Genomic DNA, 15,720 nt, shown 5'->3' with positions numbered 1-15,720 from the left:
CTTGCTGCTGATTCCCTTATTTCTCCTTTCTTTCTGAGATGAGATGGTAGTGTAGTGGTAATGTCATTACTCACCTTGAGGCCCAGCTAATGCCCTGGGGTCGTGGGTTCAATGGCTGCTGGGACAATTCAACTTTAATCAATTACATTTTTTGCATCTTGACAAATACATGGATAGGATGGGTATAGAGGGATACGGCACAAGGAAGTGCTGAGGGTTTTGGCCAAGGCTGGTATCATGACCGGTACAGGCTTGAAGGGCAAAGGGCCTGTTCTGCATTGTTCTTTGTTCTTTATTTTTGCCATGATCATTTTGATCCATGGGTGCTTAATGGACTTGTATCTTTAAGTCAAGCAGCAGAGAGAATGGGGAACTCAAGAAGTGCAACATGGTGCATGGTGCAGCTAGTTTTGGACAAAGAAAGAAGAACAAAGAACAATACAGCACAGGACCTTCGGCCCTCCAAGCCTGCACCGATCATGATGCCTGTCTAAACTAAAACCTTCTACACTTCTGGGGCAGCACGGTAGCATTGTGGATAGCACAATTGTTTCACAGCTCCAGAGTCCCAGGTTCGATTCCCGGCTTGGGTCACTGCGGAGTCTGCGCATTCTCCCCGTGTGTGCGTGGGTTTCCTCCGGTTTCTTCCCACGGTCCAAAGATGTGCAGGTTAGGTGGATTGGCCATGCTAAATTGCCTTTAGTATCCAAAATTGCCCTTAGTGTTGGGTGGGGTTATGGGTATAGGGTGGAGGTGTTGACCTTGGGTAGGGTGCTCTTTCCAAGAGCCGGTGCAGAGTCCATGGGCCAAATGGCCTTCTTCTGCACTGCAAATTCTATTACATCCCTCTATTCCCATCCTATTCATGTATTTGTCAAGATGGAATAGAATGCGCAAACTCCACACAGATAGTCACCCAAGGCTGGAATCCCTGGTGCCGCGAGGCAGCAGTGCTAACCACCGTGCCACCGATAAACTTGAAGGAAGCAGTTTGCTTTCTAGCATTTCAATCGCAGTCACATAGTTTATCTGCATTGTAATACATTGAGAAATGTAATACGAACAAAGCTATAACTTCATTTGAAAAGATACCATGGAGCTAACCTGCAGTTTTAAAACTGGGGTGTAGCTCTCTTGATGCTCAATTATTTATGTAATAAGTAGTAGTGCTATCCAGACTATGGCAGGATTAGTAGTCTGCCATGATTTGGTGATCTACAAAATATGCATTCTATTCATGTTATCCTACATTGCTAAGACAATCGTATTTCTATCTCTTTTAGGAATTCTATGAACTTCAAAGCAATGGCACAAATCAACTAGACTGGGAATCTACCATCAACACCGGACACAACAGACAAATGAAACTCTTACCAAATTAACCAACATCGTAAGAAGGACAAAGGAGGAATTTGCAGATTACAAAACCTGATGTAATAGGCTAGTGAGTGATCAATGTGGCATCAGTTGTTTTCATAAGAATTTGCTTCCTGACTTGCTGGTGTAACAGCATTTTAAAAATGCTACCAAAACTAGAGGGTAGATACCAAGTTTGATGAGCTGGTATAAACAGGGTGGTTATGGTCCAAAACCGGCTGAGATCAGCACTTTGGCCACTGCCATCCTTGGTGGGCAGCTGGCCTGCTCACCTGCTTGAGGTGGTGGGGCCCTTTTTAATATGCAAATCACAATTATGTGACGTACATAAGTCCAGTTGCAATTTTGACAGACGTTTACCTGCCTCCCAATTGCATCAGAAGATATAGCAGTAGGTGCGCAAAGAAGGATATTTCTGAAAACTGTTTATGGAGCCAGGACGAGCAGAGATGCCCCTCCTGGCTCCACAAGAACGATATGGGCCACTGCCCACCCAGGCTCCTCCCACTTCGCAAGCTGCACCATCCAGACCCTGGCTGGATTTACCGTCCATTACTCACCGGCACCAAGTTGACAAAGTCCACCCTTCAAAATGAAACAGACCGCCTAACGCAGCATCAGCCCACTGGTATATTTCCACTGGTTAGCCATTGAATAGTTCAAATCTACCCCAGAGTTAATTAAATTGTTCCATTTTGTATTACCTTTATGCATGCATTCCATGCCTGAAACAGAAATACATGAATGCAATTATGTAAACATGCCCAATATGTGGATAAAGTTCATACGTACGTGTAAATATTTCAGGAAGTGACAGGTTTCAGTTGTAGATATTGTACTACAGTTATACCATATCGCCATGGCAATTGCTTTTATACTTTTTTTTATACAAGTGTACAGTTCTTACTAGTATTTCCGTAGTCTTACAGAGGTTTTCCCAATTTTAGTAGGGATGCAAACATTGTTGATAAAGTCAGCATTCATTGCCTATCCTTGATTGCCCTCGAGCTGGTTGTGGAGAGCTGCCTTGTTGAACCACTGCCATCCATGTGGCATTGGCATGTCCATAAATTTGTTGGGGAAGGAGTTCCAACATCGTGAGCCAGCAACAGTGAAGGAACCGTAATCCAGTTCCAAGTCAGTGTGTTGAATGAGTCAGGGGGGAATTTGCAGGTGACGGTGTTCCCAAGTGTCTTGTTTCACCCTTGTTTTGTGAAGGCGATACAGCTCGCAGGTTTCGAAGGTGCTATGAACTAGGCGAGTTGCTACAGTGCATCTTGTAAATGATACACACTGCTGCCACCATGCACTGGCAGTGATGAGGCAGATGTGGATGAATTGGGATGAGGACAGCAACCTGAGGAACCGATGCAGCGATGTACTGGGCTCAGAATATAGGCCCTCCAACAAAAACAATCATTACATTAGATATGACTCCAACCAATAGGAAGTCAAAGTTCCTATTGACTTCAGTTTTGCCAGGGTCCCTTGATGCCATTCTCTGAACAATGCTGCCTTGGTGTCATGGGCAGCCTCCGTAACCCTTCTGGAATTCAGCTCTTTTGTCCACATTTGGACTAAGGGGGTAATAAGGCCTGGAGATAAGACCATAGAAGCTTGTTTGGCACAGCTAAGAAAAGGTCTCATGGAAGATTTTCAGCCGTCCTAAGAGATTAAAATACAGGGCCAAGTTTTCTCCTCAGCATTGGGAACTGTGAGTTGGGCCATTTCCTGACTTCACATTCCAAAACTCGTGAAGTCATTGCACTCTCAAAGCATTTTCATCTTCGTGAGCCAAGGGTGGGTAGGGTTCGAGTCTGGTGCCGGTGCTGTGGGTGCCTGGGTGAGTGCAGGCTGGTTAGAAGGCCCTCTTTGGTTTGCTGGGCCTCATTTACCTCGACAAAAAGAGTCCTTTAGAATATGCAGGTTTTTAGTCATCTAGAAGCATCGTAAACCTTCCTTCTTCTTTTCTGACGCATGATATTGTTCTTTCCATTGTGCTTCACTTACAGTTCACTTCGATATGTTAAATGTAAATTTGAATCTGCTAATTATGGTAAAATCCTGCCTTTCGTGATTTCCTTGTTCACATTTTCAATTACCCATACTTTGTATACCACGTCATCCACCGCTCGAGCGATATTCCCTTATCCGCTCTTGAAGTGTCTAAACCTCTTCACTAATTCTTCACCTTTCAAACACAGCTTGAGCGCAGAATCAGTTAATTTACCCGAAGATATCCGTGGGCGGCAGGGTGGCACAGTGGTTAACACTGCTGCCTCACAGCACCAGGGACCCAGGTTCAATTACAGCCTCGGGTGACAGTCTGTGTGGAGTTTGCACTTCCTCCCCGTTCTGCGTGGGTTTCCTCCGGGTGCTCCGGTTTCCTCCCACAGTCCAAAGATGTGCAGGTTAGATGGACTGACCACACTAAATTGGCCATTGGTGTCCAAAAGTTTAGGTGGGTGACAGTGATAGGGTGGGGGCATGGGCCTATGTAGGGTGCTCTTTCAGAGGGTCGTTGCAGTCTCGATGGGCCGAATGGCCTCTTTTCTGAAGGTTCATCATTAATTTCTTTTGTAAAAAATCCTTTAGTTTACAATTGGAGTTTGCAAATGCTCAAGTAAGGTTTGTCTAAATAGTGAGGTTCCGGAATATAACACAGGCTGGTGTGGTAGGCGTTGACTCTCCGAATACTTCCAGAAGGATCTGGACTAGTTTCTGCCAAGGGCTGAAATCACATAATACGGAATGTAAGTGTCTTTATAAATCTCCGGAATCCTTGGTTCATGTGATCTCATTGGCTGATTTCAGTGACCTCAGGGGGAAAGCGGGTATGGTTCGGAGTGAAATTTTCCGGGGTATATTTTACACCTCGCTGGCCCTGGTCTTTTCCCTTTTCCATTTACTGTGATCTTTATATGTGTTGCGAATAAAACAGACAGCGCAGGAAATCGTAAACGAGAAGCAAAAATAGGGAGCTGGATTCTCCTCCGTCGGGATGCTCCATTTTGCCAGCAGCCCAGGGCGGGGAGTTCCTGACGGCGTGGGGCTGCCCCACTATGGGAAACCCCATTGACCAGCCGGCGAAACGGAGCATCCCGCCGGCGTGCTGAACCAGGGGCGGGATTCTCCGACCCCACGCCGGGTCGGAGAATCGCCGGGGGCTGGCGTGAATCACGCCCCCGCCGTGTCCCGAACTCTCCGCCACCAGAGATTCGGCAGGGGCGAGAATCGCGCTGCGCCGGTCAGCAGGGGTGGGAATCGCGCCAGTCGGCAGGCCCAGCCCCGCCGATTCTCCGTCCCGCGATGGGCCTAAGTCCCGCTGCTGGAATGCCTGTCCCGCCAGCGTGGATTAAACCACCTTTTGAACGGCGGGACAAGGCGGCGCGGCCGGGTTCCGGGGTCCTGGGGGGGGCGCGGGGCGATCTGGCCCCGGGGGGTGCCCCCACGGTGGTCTGGCTCACGATCGGGGCCCACCGATCCGCGGGCGGGCCTGTGCTGTGGGGGCACTCTTTTTCTTCCGCCTGCGCCATGGTTTTCACTATGGCGAAGGCGGAAGAGACCCCCTCCCCTGCGCATGCGCGGGAATGATGTCAGCAGCTGCTGACGCTCCCGCGCTTGCGTGGACCCGTGTCGCCCGGCGAAGACCTTTCGGCACCGGCTGGCGTGGGGCCAAAGGCCTTTCCCGCCAGCCGGTGGAGCGGAAATCGTTCCGGCGCGGGCCTAGCCCCTCAAGGTGAGGGCTTGGCCCCTAAAGTTGCGGAGACATCCGCACCTTTGGGATGGCCCAACGCCGGAGTGGTTCCCGCCACTGCATCACGCCGGGACCCCCCGCCCCACCGGGTAGGGGAAAATCCCGCCCCAGAAATCTTGTGCGGCGGGGCGGAGAATCCAGCCCAGGGAGTGTACACAGCAGGTTCAGCAGCTTCAGTGAGGAGAAACACAGTGGAGTACTGTAACTACCCAAACCAAAGCTGCCTCGCTCGGCTGGAACCTATCTAACTGAGTCCCGTTCAGAAAAATGGTCCATTTTGCAGTTTGCGAGGTTTGGCAGGAATGTAACCCTGGCAAACAGTGGGACTTCACTGTATTGTTAACTTATCATCTAGCCAATGCAAAATTCATAGTCTAAACCATTTAACTTTAATATAACTGCAGTTATAGCAGTGTGCCTCTGCACCACAGCATAATCCATAAACATTAATCTCAATCAATTCCATATTTATTAAAAGTGCTTTAGAAAATAGGAGCAGGAGTAGGCCACTTGACCCTTTGAGCCTGTCTGTACTGTTGCAGGCTGAATGTTCCAGTGCACATAATTATCAAATTGGGTGTGTCACCTATTTCTGCCATTATTTCGGAAAGTTCCGCTCTCTGTCCTTCACATTTTAAAACGCATTTCTACAATTTCTGAAAATGCTTTGAACCAATACTGGATCATAGTTCGTTCAAAATATGGACTGCTGTTGCTAATAACATAGAAGACGCCAAAATGTTTAAAACAAGTTGGATTTGTAAAATACCATAGAATCCATACAATGCAGAAGGAGGCTACTTGCCCCATCGAGTCTGCACCGACCCTACCTAATCCCGGTAGGTCCACCTAACCTGCATGTTTTTGGACACAAAGGGGCAATTTAGCCTGGCCAACCCACCTAACCTACACATCTTCGGACTGTGGGAGGAAACCGGAGCACCCGGAGGAAACCCACGCAGACACGGAGAGAGCGCTAAATGCGGACAATTGGAACCGGCTTAGTGATAAAAACTGGGCGGCATGGACAAGTTGGGCCGAAGGGCCTGTTTCCATGCTGTAACTCTCTATGACTCTATGGTGCAATCCCAAACAGTCACCCGAGGCTGCAATCAAACCCTGGTCCCTGGCGCTGTGAGGCAACAGTGCCAACCACTGTGCCGCCCAGATTTCTAGAGCTCATGGGAAGTCCGACGTGAATCTTCTTGAGTCTCACATGCTGTCAGCAGAGTTTAAACAAAAACTTTTACCTCAGTTTCCAAATGCACTTCGTTTTTAAAAAAAATGCTAAATTGTCCTGGTGAATTTTTATGCGAAAATTCAAAAATGTTTCTTCACAGGCGTTGTGGGCACTTTGCAACTACTGTGCAAAGGCACAGCAACATGAGGCTATCTACTTCTGCTGGTCTCACCCTCTTCGCTAATACCCAAGCTCACACTGGCTTGACTGAAGTTAAACTCCACAGGCTGGATTGAACACTCCATTACTGGTGGTTTGAGGATGGGGGCGGGGGGGGGGGGGGGGGGGGGGGGGCGTTAAATCCAACGGGTGACCTGCTCACCCTTTTCCCCATCCGCAGCTGTACCAGTGGCGGGGCGTGTCTGTCAGCCGTCCACCCACCAGTGGGACAATTGAGGTCCGTAAGTGGACAATTAATTCCCACTTAAGGATTTCATCCTCCTGCGGAGAGACCCATGCCAAGCGGTGAGCCTGGCAGGTTCCCCCCTGCATGGGTTGATGTGGCGTTGTCCCTCTTTAATAGGCTTCCCGGGATTATCGGAGGACCCCCCCATGTGCCACTTTCCTCCTGGTTGTTTGGCCCCTGCCCCAGCCAGCCTGTCCACCACCGTCTCCCCCCCCAAAAAAACACCCGCACTCCAGCTCATCCAAAGAGAGGGATTCTACAGGCCCACTGAAGTCGATGGAGTTTTGAACAGCTCGCCACATTTTCTGCTCCCACCCACACCACAATGGTGCTGTAAGACTCTGCCAAAATGGTGGAAGTCGCGCCTCCATCAAATGGAGGTAATCCAGAGACCCAGAATGATGATCTGGGGTCCTGGGTTCGAATCCACCATGGCAGGCGATGGAATTCAAACTCAATAAAATATCTGGAATTAAAAAGTCCAACGATGACCATGAAACCATTGTCGATTGTCTTAAAAACCCATCTGGTTCGCTAATGTCCTTTAGGGACGGAAATCTTCTGTCCTTACCTGGTCTGGCCTACATGTGACCCCAGACCCACAGCAATGTAGGGCAGCACGGTAGCATTGTGGATAGCACAATTGCTTCACAGCTCCAGAGTCCCAGGTTCGATTCCGGCTTGGGTCACTGTCTGTGCGGAGTCTGCACATCCTCCCCGTGTGTGCGTGGGTTTCCTCCGGGTGCTCCGGTTTCCTCCCACAGTCCGAAGATGGTGGATTGGCCATGATAAATTGCCCTTAGTGTCCAAAATTGCCCTTAGTGTTGGGTGGCATTACTGGGTTATGGGGATAGGGTGGAGGTGTTGACCTTGGGTAGGGTGCTCTTTCCAAGAGCCGGTGCAGACTTGACGGGCCGAATGGCCTCCTTCTGCACTGTAAATTCTATGATAATCTATGAATGTGGTTGACTCTATACTTCCCCCTCAAGGGCAATTAGGGATGGGCAATAAATGCTGGCACAGCCTGCGACGCCCACATCCCATGAGTGAATTTTAAAAGAACTGGCTGCAGGACAGTCTTTCTTCGCCTGGGCAGGTCCCCAACCCAATTTCTTATTCAGTGGAATGTGGGGGATCTGGTGCCTTGTGAAATCCAGTCCCATATCTTGTCGGGGGGCCCTGAAATTATCATTAAATGAGTATAGTAATTAATACCATTTATTACATTGGCCAATGACAGAACAGCAAAACAACAACAAAATTAACATGCTTTTTACAACCAGTCTTGTAGAGGTTTTATCTACGTATACACGTGCATAGAGTAAAGAGGCAGAGGACTTTAAGAGTAGCTTGGTGGTAAGTACTGAGGGGATGAAGAGGCTACTGCAGTATATTATTCAAGCAGTTGTTAAAAGGCACACCACAGGATAATTTAAACCTTGAATGCTAAATGCCAGCAATTTATCGGAATGCATGCATCGATGTAATACTCAAAGCCGGCACTGATTGTTCCACTTGGGTTTAATTCTTATTGTTTGTATTTTCGTTTCAGCAGGTTTGATATTACGTTATGTGGTTTCGCCTGCAGTTTAATTTTACTGCTTATAGTAACCTTCCAAGAAGTCAGAAATAATCTGTCGACTGTGAGGCATCACTTTACATCGCACTTTCTCAATTAGAGCATGCGAGCTGCAGGCTTTAAGAAAGCAATTTTCGATCAAGGTTTTATCATTAAAAGAGGCAAAAATACCAAAGTCACTTTTTTTTTAAAAGAAATGTATTATAAAAAGCTTTACTTATGAAATTTGCTATGTGCAAAATCACGTGATATATATTGTAAAAAGGAATTCAAGAAAAGTAGTGTAGTGAAAAAGTAATATATTTTTTCACAAATGTAGATAAACAGATATTACCTGGTTTACATGGAAAATGTAACTTTACATTCAGGGGTTGTCCCGGTTGTACAAAGTCAGAGGTAATTGCAGTGTAAATAAAATGAAATAATGATTTGACTTAATTGCAGGAAACAAGGCTATCATGCTAAAGCTCAAAACAATAGCATATACTATGGTAATAAATAATTCTGTATATTCATTATTATGTACAAATTCTGTAGTGTATTATTATAAGGAACATTTTGAATGTGTTTTGAGGATGGTTTGGACAGTGTTTGATTTGCTGCAAAATTATTTTAGGTACTGGATCACCAGGACTGTTTCTAAATTCCAAATCTTCACTTTTCTATATATGTTTGACGAAATCTTCTCCCCTTGGTATGTGGTGCTCCACATGAGTCATGAGAGAGAGAGAGCTTTACATTGCATGATGCAATTTGTTTTCCACTCTCATTGCCTGCCGAGATGTGTAAATACAGCAAATGTTTTATTTATTTGGGTGCTACTGTAAGTGGGCATTTGGAACCCTCTTATTTTGTAAAGTAAAATAAATCTCCATGTTTATAAGCATTAAAATCAGCAATATTAGAGATGTTGTATAAAAGGGATATGTGCAATGCAAAATAAAATAATTAAAAATGAGCTGTCAAGGACTGCGTGCAATAAATCCTTTGTAGAAAAAAGGGAACACGTCCAGAACTGTTCCTAAGCTGTTTACAACAACATCTTACATTTATATAGTGCATTAAACACATGTCACACTCGGGTGAGGAGCAATGAAGTTGCTGCCCTCTACTCAGCTTTCTCGGTCACAACAAAGGTTTTTACATTTTTCTTTCCCCCCCCAGGTGCCTTTTTCCAAATCCAGATGTATTTTTTTTTTTGCTATCTGTGCAGTGAATAATAAGGAGGCAATCAGAAGCTTTTCAGAGGAGTCAAGGAAAGAGCAAGTTTATTAGCCACTAATCCCGGGGGAAAAACAATAAAAATGCCACATCACACACACACATACAGGTATCAGAAGTACTGAAAGTTAAAGAGTCCAAACAAAGGTTAAAAGATTATACGGTTAGGAGTCTTTGAGGTGCAGATGATTAAGCATCGTGGTTGATTGAAGTTATCTGGTTCCTTGGAGAGGGTAGATATAGAAGATATAGAAGAGAGAGAGATTCCTCACAGCTCCCGCAGCATATTCTCCAGGTTCCTCTCCCTCTGCTTGGCAAACCCAGTCCTTGAAGTCCTGCTCGCTGTACATTCTAAACAAGGTTGATTTCCATGTCTGCTTTCGGCATTATTGTAGAACAAGTAATCACATTATGTTGTTTCATCTCAGAAACTTTTGACATATTTCCAGATAGTAGAGACCAAAAGGAGATGGGGTTATTTCGTCGTTCACAGGGGTTTTGAGCCTTTTGGATATTTGTCCTTTTTGGCTAGCAGATCCCCATTGTCTTGATGGATGCTCGGTCTCTGCTGGAGAGATAAACTCATAAATATACAGATCACTTGTCCATTCCTTTCACAAGTACATTTTGAAGTGTTGACACCCCGAGGTGTAAAGTTTCCATGAGCAACATGTCAGTTGTCCACTTACAATTCCAGACATCTTGTGGCAGCCATTTCTGATTAGTGTATTTTCTTGCATTTTTTGAAAAAAGGTCCTCTAAACAATTCATACAATTTTGGTTGGCTGGTGAAGTTATACTTAGATGTCTCAGTCATAATTTCCTGTTGTCGTGACACATGGTAAAATATCCCAAGGCTCTTCAGAAAAGCAGTTGACATTTCTGACAACATTTTTGACATTTATTGACACCAAGGCACAAGAAGGAAAATAAATCACGAAAGATGGAAAATTTCTCAATTGGGTAGGTTGTTAGGAACATCTTTGAAAAAGGTGGGGGGGGGGGGGGGGGGTGGTTAAGGAGGGAATTCCTCAGTCCAGGGCAAAGGAAGGTGAAAGCAAGACAATTAACATTGGATGTGCAGGGCATCAGAATTGGAGGGGCACAGAGATATTGAAGGCTGGTAAGACTGGAGGAGGCCACACAGATAGAAATGGACAAGGCCATGCGAGCTTTGAAAACAAGGATGATGATTTTAAAATTGTCAGAAGGAAACCAATGAAGTTCAGCAAACGTGGCCAATACGTCAATGAGGTTTTAGAATATGTTAAGATGCATAATCCAGATATTATGGTGCTTTTTATGTGAACGCGTGGAATGTAGTAAATAATGTTGGTGAGCTAGAGATGCAGGTAAGTACAGGGGAATAGGAATTTGTGGTAATAAATGGCTCACAAAAAGGCAAGACTGGGTACAGTACCAAACATGTCTGAATATAGGATATTCAGGGAAGGAAAGCAAGGAGGAGGTGAGGCAATATTGATTCGGGAGAGTATTACTGTTGGAGAAAGAATTAGTCCGGGAAGCATCAAGGACAGAATCTATCTCTTCCGAGCTAAGAAAAATAGAGATACATTACTGGATGCATTCTATAGGCTGCCAATTAATGGGAGAGATATAAAGGAAATTACAGTGAGGAGATATTGCAGGTACAGTTACGGTACATTTTAGGAAGGGGAAAGGCAGGTCAAACAAAGCTACCCTTGGTGAAAGTGACAGAGAGCAAAATGAAGCAGAAGATGTGACAGCGTATGTCTATTATAATTATTTAGTGGCGTATGGGTTAAAAACCTGGATTAGACTATGTTTGACTGCTGTAATCATGTTTTAAAAGATAATAACCTTTAGTGTCACAAGAAGGCTTACATTAACACTGCAATGAAGTTACTGTGAAAATCCCCTGGTCGCCACACTCCGGCGCCTGTTCGGGTACACAGAGGGAGAATTCAGAATGTCCAATTCACCTAAAAACACGTCTTTCGGGACTTGTGGGAGAAAACCGGAGCACCCGGAGGAAACCCACGCAGACACGGGGAGAAGGTGCAGACTCCGCACAGACAGTGACCCAAGCGGGAATCAAACCTGTGACCCTGGCGCTGTGAAGCAACAGTGCCAACCATTGTGTTACCGTGCCACCCACCTCTTCGTCAAATATTAGGCCAACCAGTGTTTCAACTACCTCCTCTTTTCCCATGGCTTTAACAGCATTTTCTTCCTTAGTAAAGACAAATGCTAAGTATGATTTAGTATCTCAGCCATGTCCTCTACCTCCATGCATAAATCCCCTTGTTGGTCCCTATACCGTCCAATCACTCCTTTTATTCCCTTATTATTCATGTGCTGATACTGATCAAAGGATTTTGGATTTGCTTTCCTGTAGCTACCAGTCTTCACGTACGAGCTTTGCTTATTTTGTTTCAGACTTCCCCTCTGAACTTTTATTACAATCCCTGAATAGAGCCCAACAGTGGCTAGGATACAGGACAGAAATGCCAATATTTTATCTTAATTTTCTAAGACTATGAGAAAAGGATGTCTCGCTCTAGGAATGATTACATGAAAAAATTGGGATAGGGGCTTTTCACAGTAACTTCACTGCAGTGTTAATGTAAGCCTACTTGAGACAATAAAGATTATTATATTATTATTTTGAAGAAATTGGGACATGGTATTTTAAAACAAACTTTATTAATAATATGGTATTAAAATCTTTTAACATCACACTGAAAATAGCTTACAATTACCCCTTAAAAATACTACTCAATACAGTGAATACAATATCCTTAATTGCTATCCTTATTCCCACTTAAACAAGGGGAAAAAACATCTCAACTATCAATCCACCTTAAATACCAATGGCACAGAGGAATATTTGCTTTACAGATAAGAGAGATCTCTTGACACTGCTTTACAGAAAAGATCTGACTCCGATCAGAACCATGCAGAAACTCTGGCTGTGTGTCTTCAAAAGCTGTTTTAACTGGCTTGTTTCAGCTCCTTTTGTCTGCAGACAAGTCTGCACTGCTTTAAATACAGTTAATCTCTTTAACTAACCTCCAGCGGGAGCAGATTACCTCACTTGTGCACACAGCTTCATTCAGCTCAGAACGACACTGCTTTCTCAAAATGCCTGATGCCTTAGCTCCACTCCACATTGACATAATCTCACCCAGCTGAAAACTAATTAACACCCCAGGGAATCCCCTTAATCAAAATAAAATTGCATCACCCAGGTTTTTTAATGATGGTTATAATTGCACCTCTGGCTCCTAAAGTCTAAGTTGCCTTTCAACCTAATAATGGCATGGTAGCATAGTGGTTAGCACGTTGCTTCACAGCACCAGGGACCCAGGTCCGATTCCCAGCGAATGGTGATGGATAATTACACAATCGACCAGAGGAGGAGGGTTCATGAACATCGCCGTCCCCAATGATAGTACAGCCCAGCACACCATGCAAAAGAAAAAACAAGCATTTTCAATCATACCCAGCCAGAAATGCTACCTGAATGATCCATCCCAGCTTCCTCCTGCTGCCTGGTGTTCCATCCTTCCTGCAGAGATTCATATCCCAATGATTGATGCTGCCTACCTGTGTTCAGGTCTTCACACCGTCCACAGAATGGCAGAGCTGAAACACCTGCCTGCGCCAGTATTTCAGGCCATCCGGCCTCTGGTTCCTGTACCCTGAGTGTCATCTGATGACCGGGATATACAACTTTCTATTCTTTCACCCCGGTCATTAGTAAATATGGTAAAGTCTGAGCCTCCAGTAGAGATCTCTGAGGGACGCCACATGCCACGTTATGCCTGTCTGACGATGTATCTTAGGCCAGAATTCTCCGACTGTTCACTGGCGGTGGGATTCTCTGGTCCCACTGGCAGCGCACCCTCGCCCGCCCAGTTTCCCGACGGCGTGGGATGGCTTCAATGTCCCATTGACAGCGGCGGGAGCAGAGAATTCCTCCGCAAGTGAGTGGCACGCCTCCGGGAAACACGGGGCTGGGAGGCTGGGGAATCCAGCCCTCTCCCGTCACCTAACAAATACTTAACCCAAGTCATGAGGTTGCCTCCGATTGCGTGCTTTCATCTTTCCAAATAATCTCTTACTGGATGCCTTTTGGAAACTCACTTCGATACCATCTCCGGCATTTCCTTTTTTACTTTATTAGTCAGGGACCTGGGCAGCACGATAGCATTGTGGTTAGCACAATTGCTTCACAGCTCCAGGGTCCCAGGTTCGATTCCCGGCTTGGGTCACTGTCTGTGCAGAGTCTGCACATTCTCCCCGTGTGTGCGTGGGTTTCCTCCGGGTGCTCTGGTTTCCTCCCACAGTCCAAAGATGTACAGGTTAGGTGGATTGGCCATGGCTAAATTGCCCTTAGTGTCCAAAATTGCCCTTAGTGTTGGGTGGGGTTACTGGGTTATGGGGATAGGGTGGAGTTGTGGACCTTGGGTAGGGTGCTCTTTCCAAGAGCCGGTGCAGACTCGATGGGCCGAACGGCCTCCTTCTGCACTGTAAATTCTATGTTCTATGACCTGCTCAAAATATTCGACTACGTTTGTCAGACGAGACAAAGCCAGGGGGCTGGATTCTCCAAACCCCGGCGCCAAAATCGTGGCCAGCGCCGGGGCGGAGAATCCAGTTCCCTGCACAGAATCAGGACTAGCGCCGGTTCCCCGATTCTCCGGGGCCCGAAAAGCGGAATAACGCCACACCACGCAGCACCTACCCGAGGCCATTGCCGGAGGCCAGCTCCGCCATTCTCCGCCCCCATCCGGCCGAAGTCCCGATGGGGTGGCCCACTCATGATCTGGCCAGTCGGGGAACTGACATGGCGGCTGTGGACTCAGTCCGCCGTCGCCCTGATTGGGGACGGGCTGATCGGAGGGCAGGGGGTGCACCTTAAAAGTGGCCGGGAAAGTTTTGTGTGGGCGGTCAGGGTCGGGCGCGCGGCCGATCGGGGGGAAGGGGGTCTAATTTCACTGTCCAGCTTCGCAGTCTGAGTCCGCCATGGAGCATGGCGCGGTCGCTGAAGACTGCCGCTGTGCGCATGCGCGCCCTCCGACCCGGAGGTGCGGGAGCCCGTATCTGCAGCAAAAGCTGCTAGATTTACGCCTGGTCCCAACTAGCCCCCTGCAGTGCTCGGAATATGAAAGTCCACAATCTTTACGACGGTGTGGGGACATAGCCCCCAAAACAAAGAATCCCACCCAGGCTGTCTCTCTCACTTTATATCTGTTCAAGTGCACAGTGTCTCTCTTCTTAATGACAGACTCCAGCAAGTTCCCCAAAGCTGATGTTAGTCATTTTCCAAAGAAACTATTGACAATTGACATATTATTTGGATTGAAATATTTAGCCATCTGCACTTTAAAAGTTGGAATTTTATATTACAATTCAAATTAATATTTCATAACCCCAGTTATTCAAGACTGAATACAATAATGCTCTATGGTGTTGAGTTCTTTCATTTGATACTATGAGTAAAGTATCTTAAAGAGTGGAGTCAGTTTACCAATCCTTACATCGGCTAACACGTTTGCCTCTCATAATGAATAATTCAGACATGGCAGTAATAGAGAACAGATTTCCTGCTTATTCCCGTTACACCAGTAAAATAGTTTGTGCACATACTTGAGCGTGTTCACACCTGCCAGTCGAAAATGCCTTTGTGTTTTGCAACACCAATATTTGCTCAGTTCCTCGTTAGTATAGTGGTTAGTATCCCCGCCTGTCATGGGTTCAATTCCCCCTCGGGGAACTTTCAACCTACCCAGAAACTCCACTGGCGTTTTGGGGCAACACGGTGGCACAGTGGTTAGCACTGCTGCCTCACAGCTCCAGGGATCCGGGTTCAATTCCGGCCTCGGGTCACTATCTGTGCGGAGTCTGCACTTTCTCCCCGTGTCTGCGTGGGTTTCTTCCGGGTGCTCCGGTTTCCTCCCACAGTCCAAAGATGTGCAGCTTAGGTGCATTGACCATGATAAATTGCCCCTTAGTGTCCAAAGGTTAGGTGGGGTTGCTGGGTTACAGGGATGGGGTGGAGGTGTGGGCTTAAGTAGGGTGCTCTTTCAGGGGCCGGTGTAGACTCGATGGGCCCAATGGCCTCCTTCTGCACTGGAAAATCTACACTATAC

The 15,720-nt window shown here is 46.4% G+C and overlaps 1 long non-coding RNA gene across 2 annotated transcripts in view; it reads left to right on the top strand.

Annotated features, from left to right (window-relative positions):
* LOC140384710 (uncharacterized) overlaps positions 1–9,325 on the top strand; it is a 123,518-nt gene extending 114,193 nt beyond the window's left edge. Inside the window, exons 4-5 of one of the 2 annotated variants that reach the window (XR_011933129.1) lie at positions 1,284–1,444; positions 8,333–9,325. This is a non-coding gene — a long non-coding RNA (uncharacterized lncRNA). Of the gene's footprint in view, positions 1–1,283; positions 4,687–8,332 lie in introns of those variants that run through there. The other variant, XR_011933128.1, reaches the window with a different exon arrangement.
* Positions 9,326–15,720: the final 6,395 nt, after the last annotated feature.

The sequence above is a fragment of the Scyliorhinus torazame genome, chromosome 10 (genome assembly GCF_047496885.1).
Source record: "Scyliorhinus torazame isolate Kashiwa2021f chromosome 10, sScyTor2.1, whole genome shotgun sequence".
In the NCBI taxonomy this organism is placed as follows: Eukaryota; Metazoa; Chordata; class Chondrichthyes; order Carcharhiniformes; family Scyliorhinidae; genus Scyliorhinus; species Scyliorhinus torazame.
Note: the sequence above shows the minus strand (reverse complement) of the source record. Positions and strands in the feature narration are given on the sequence as shown.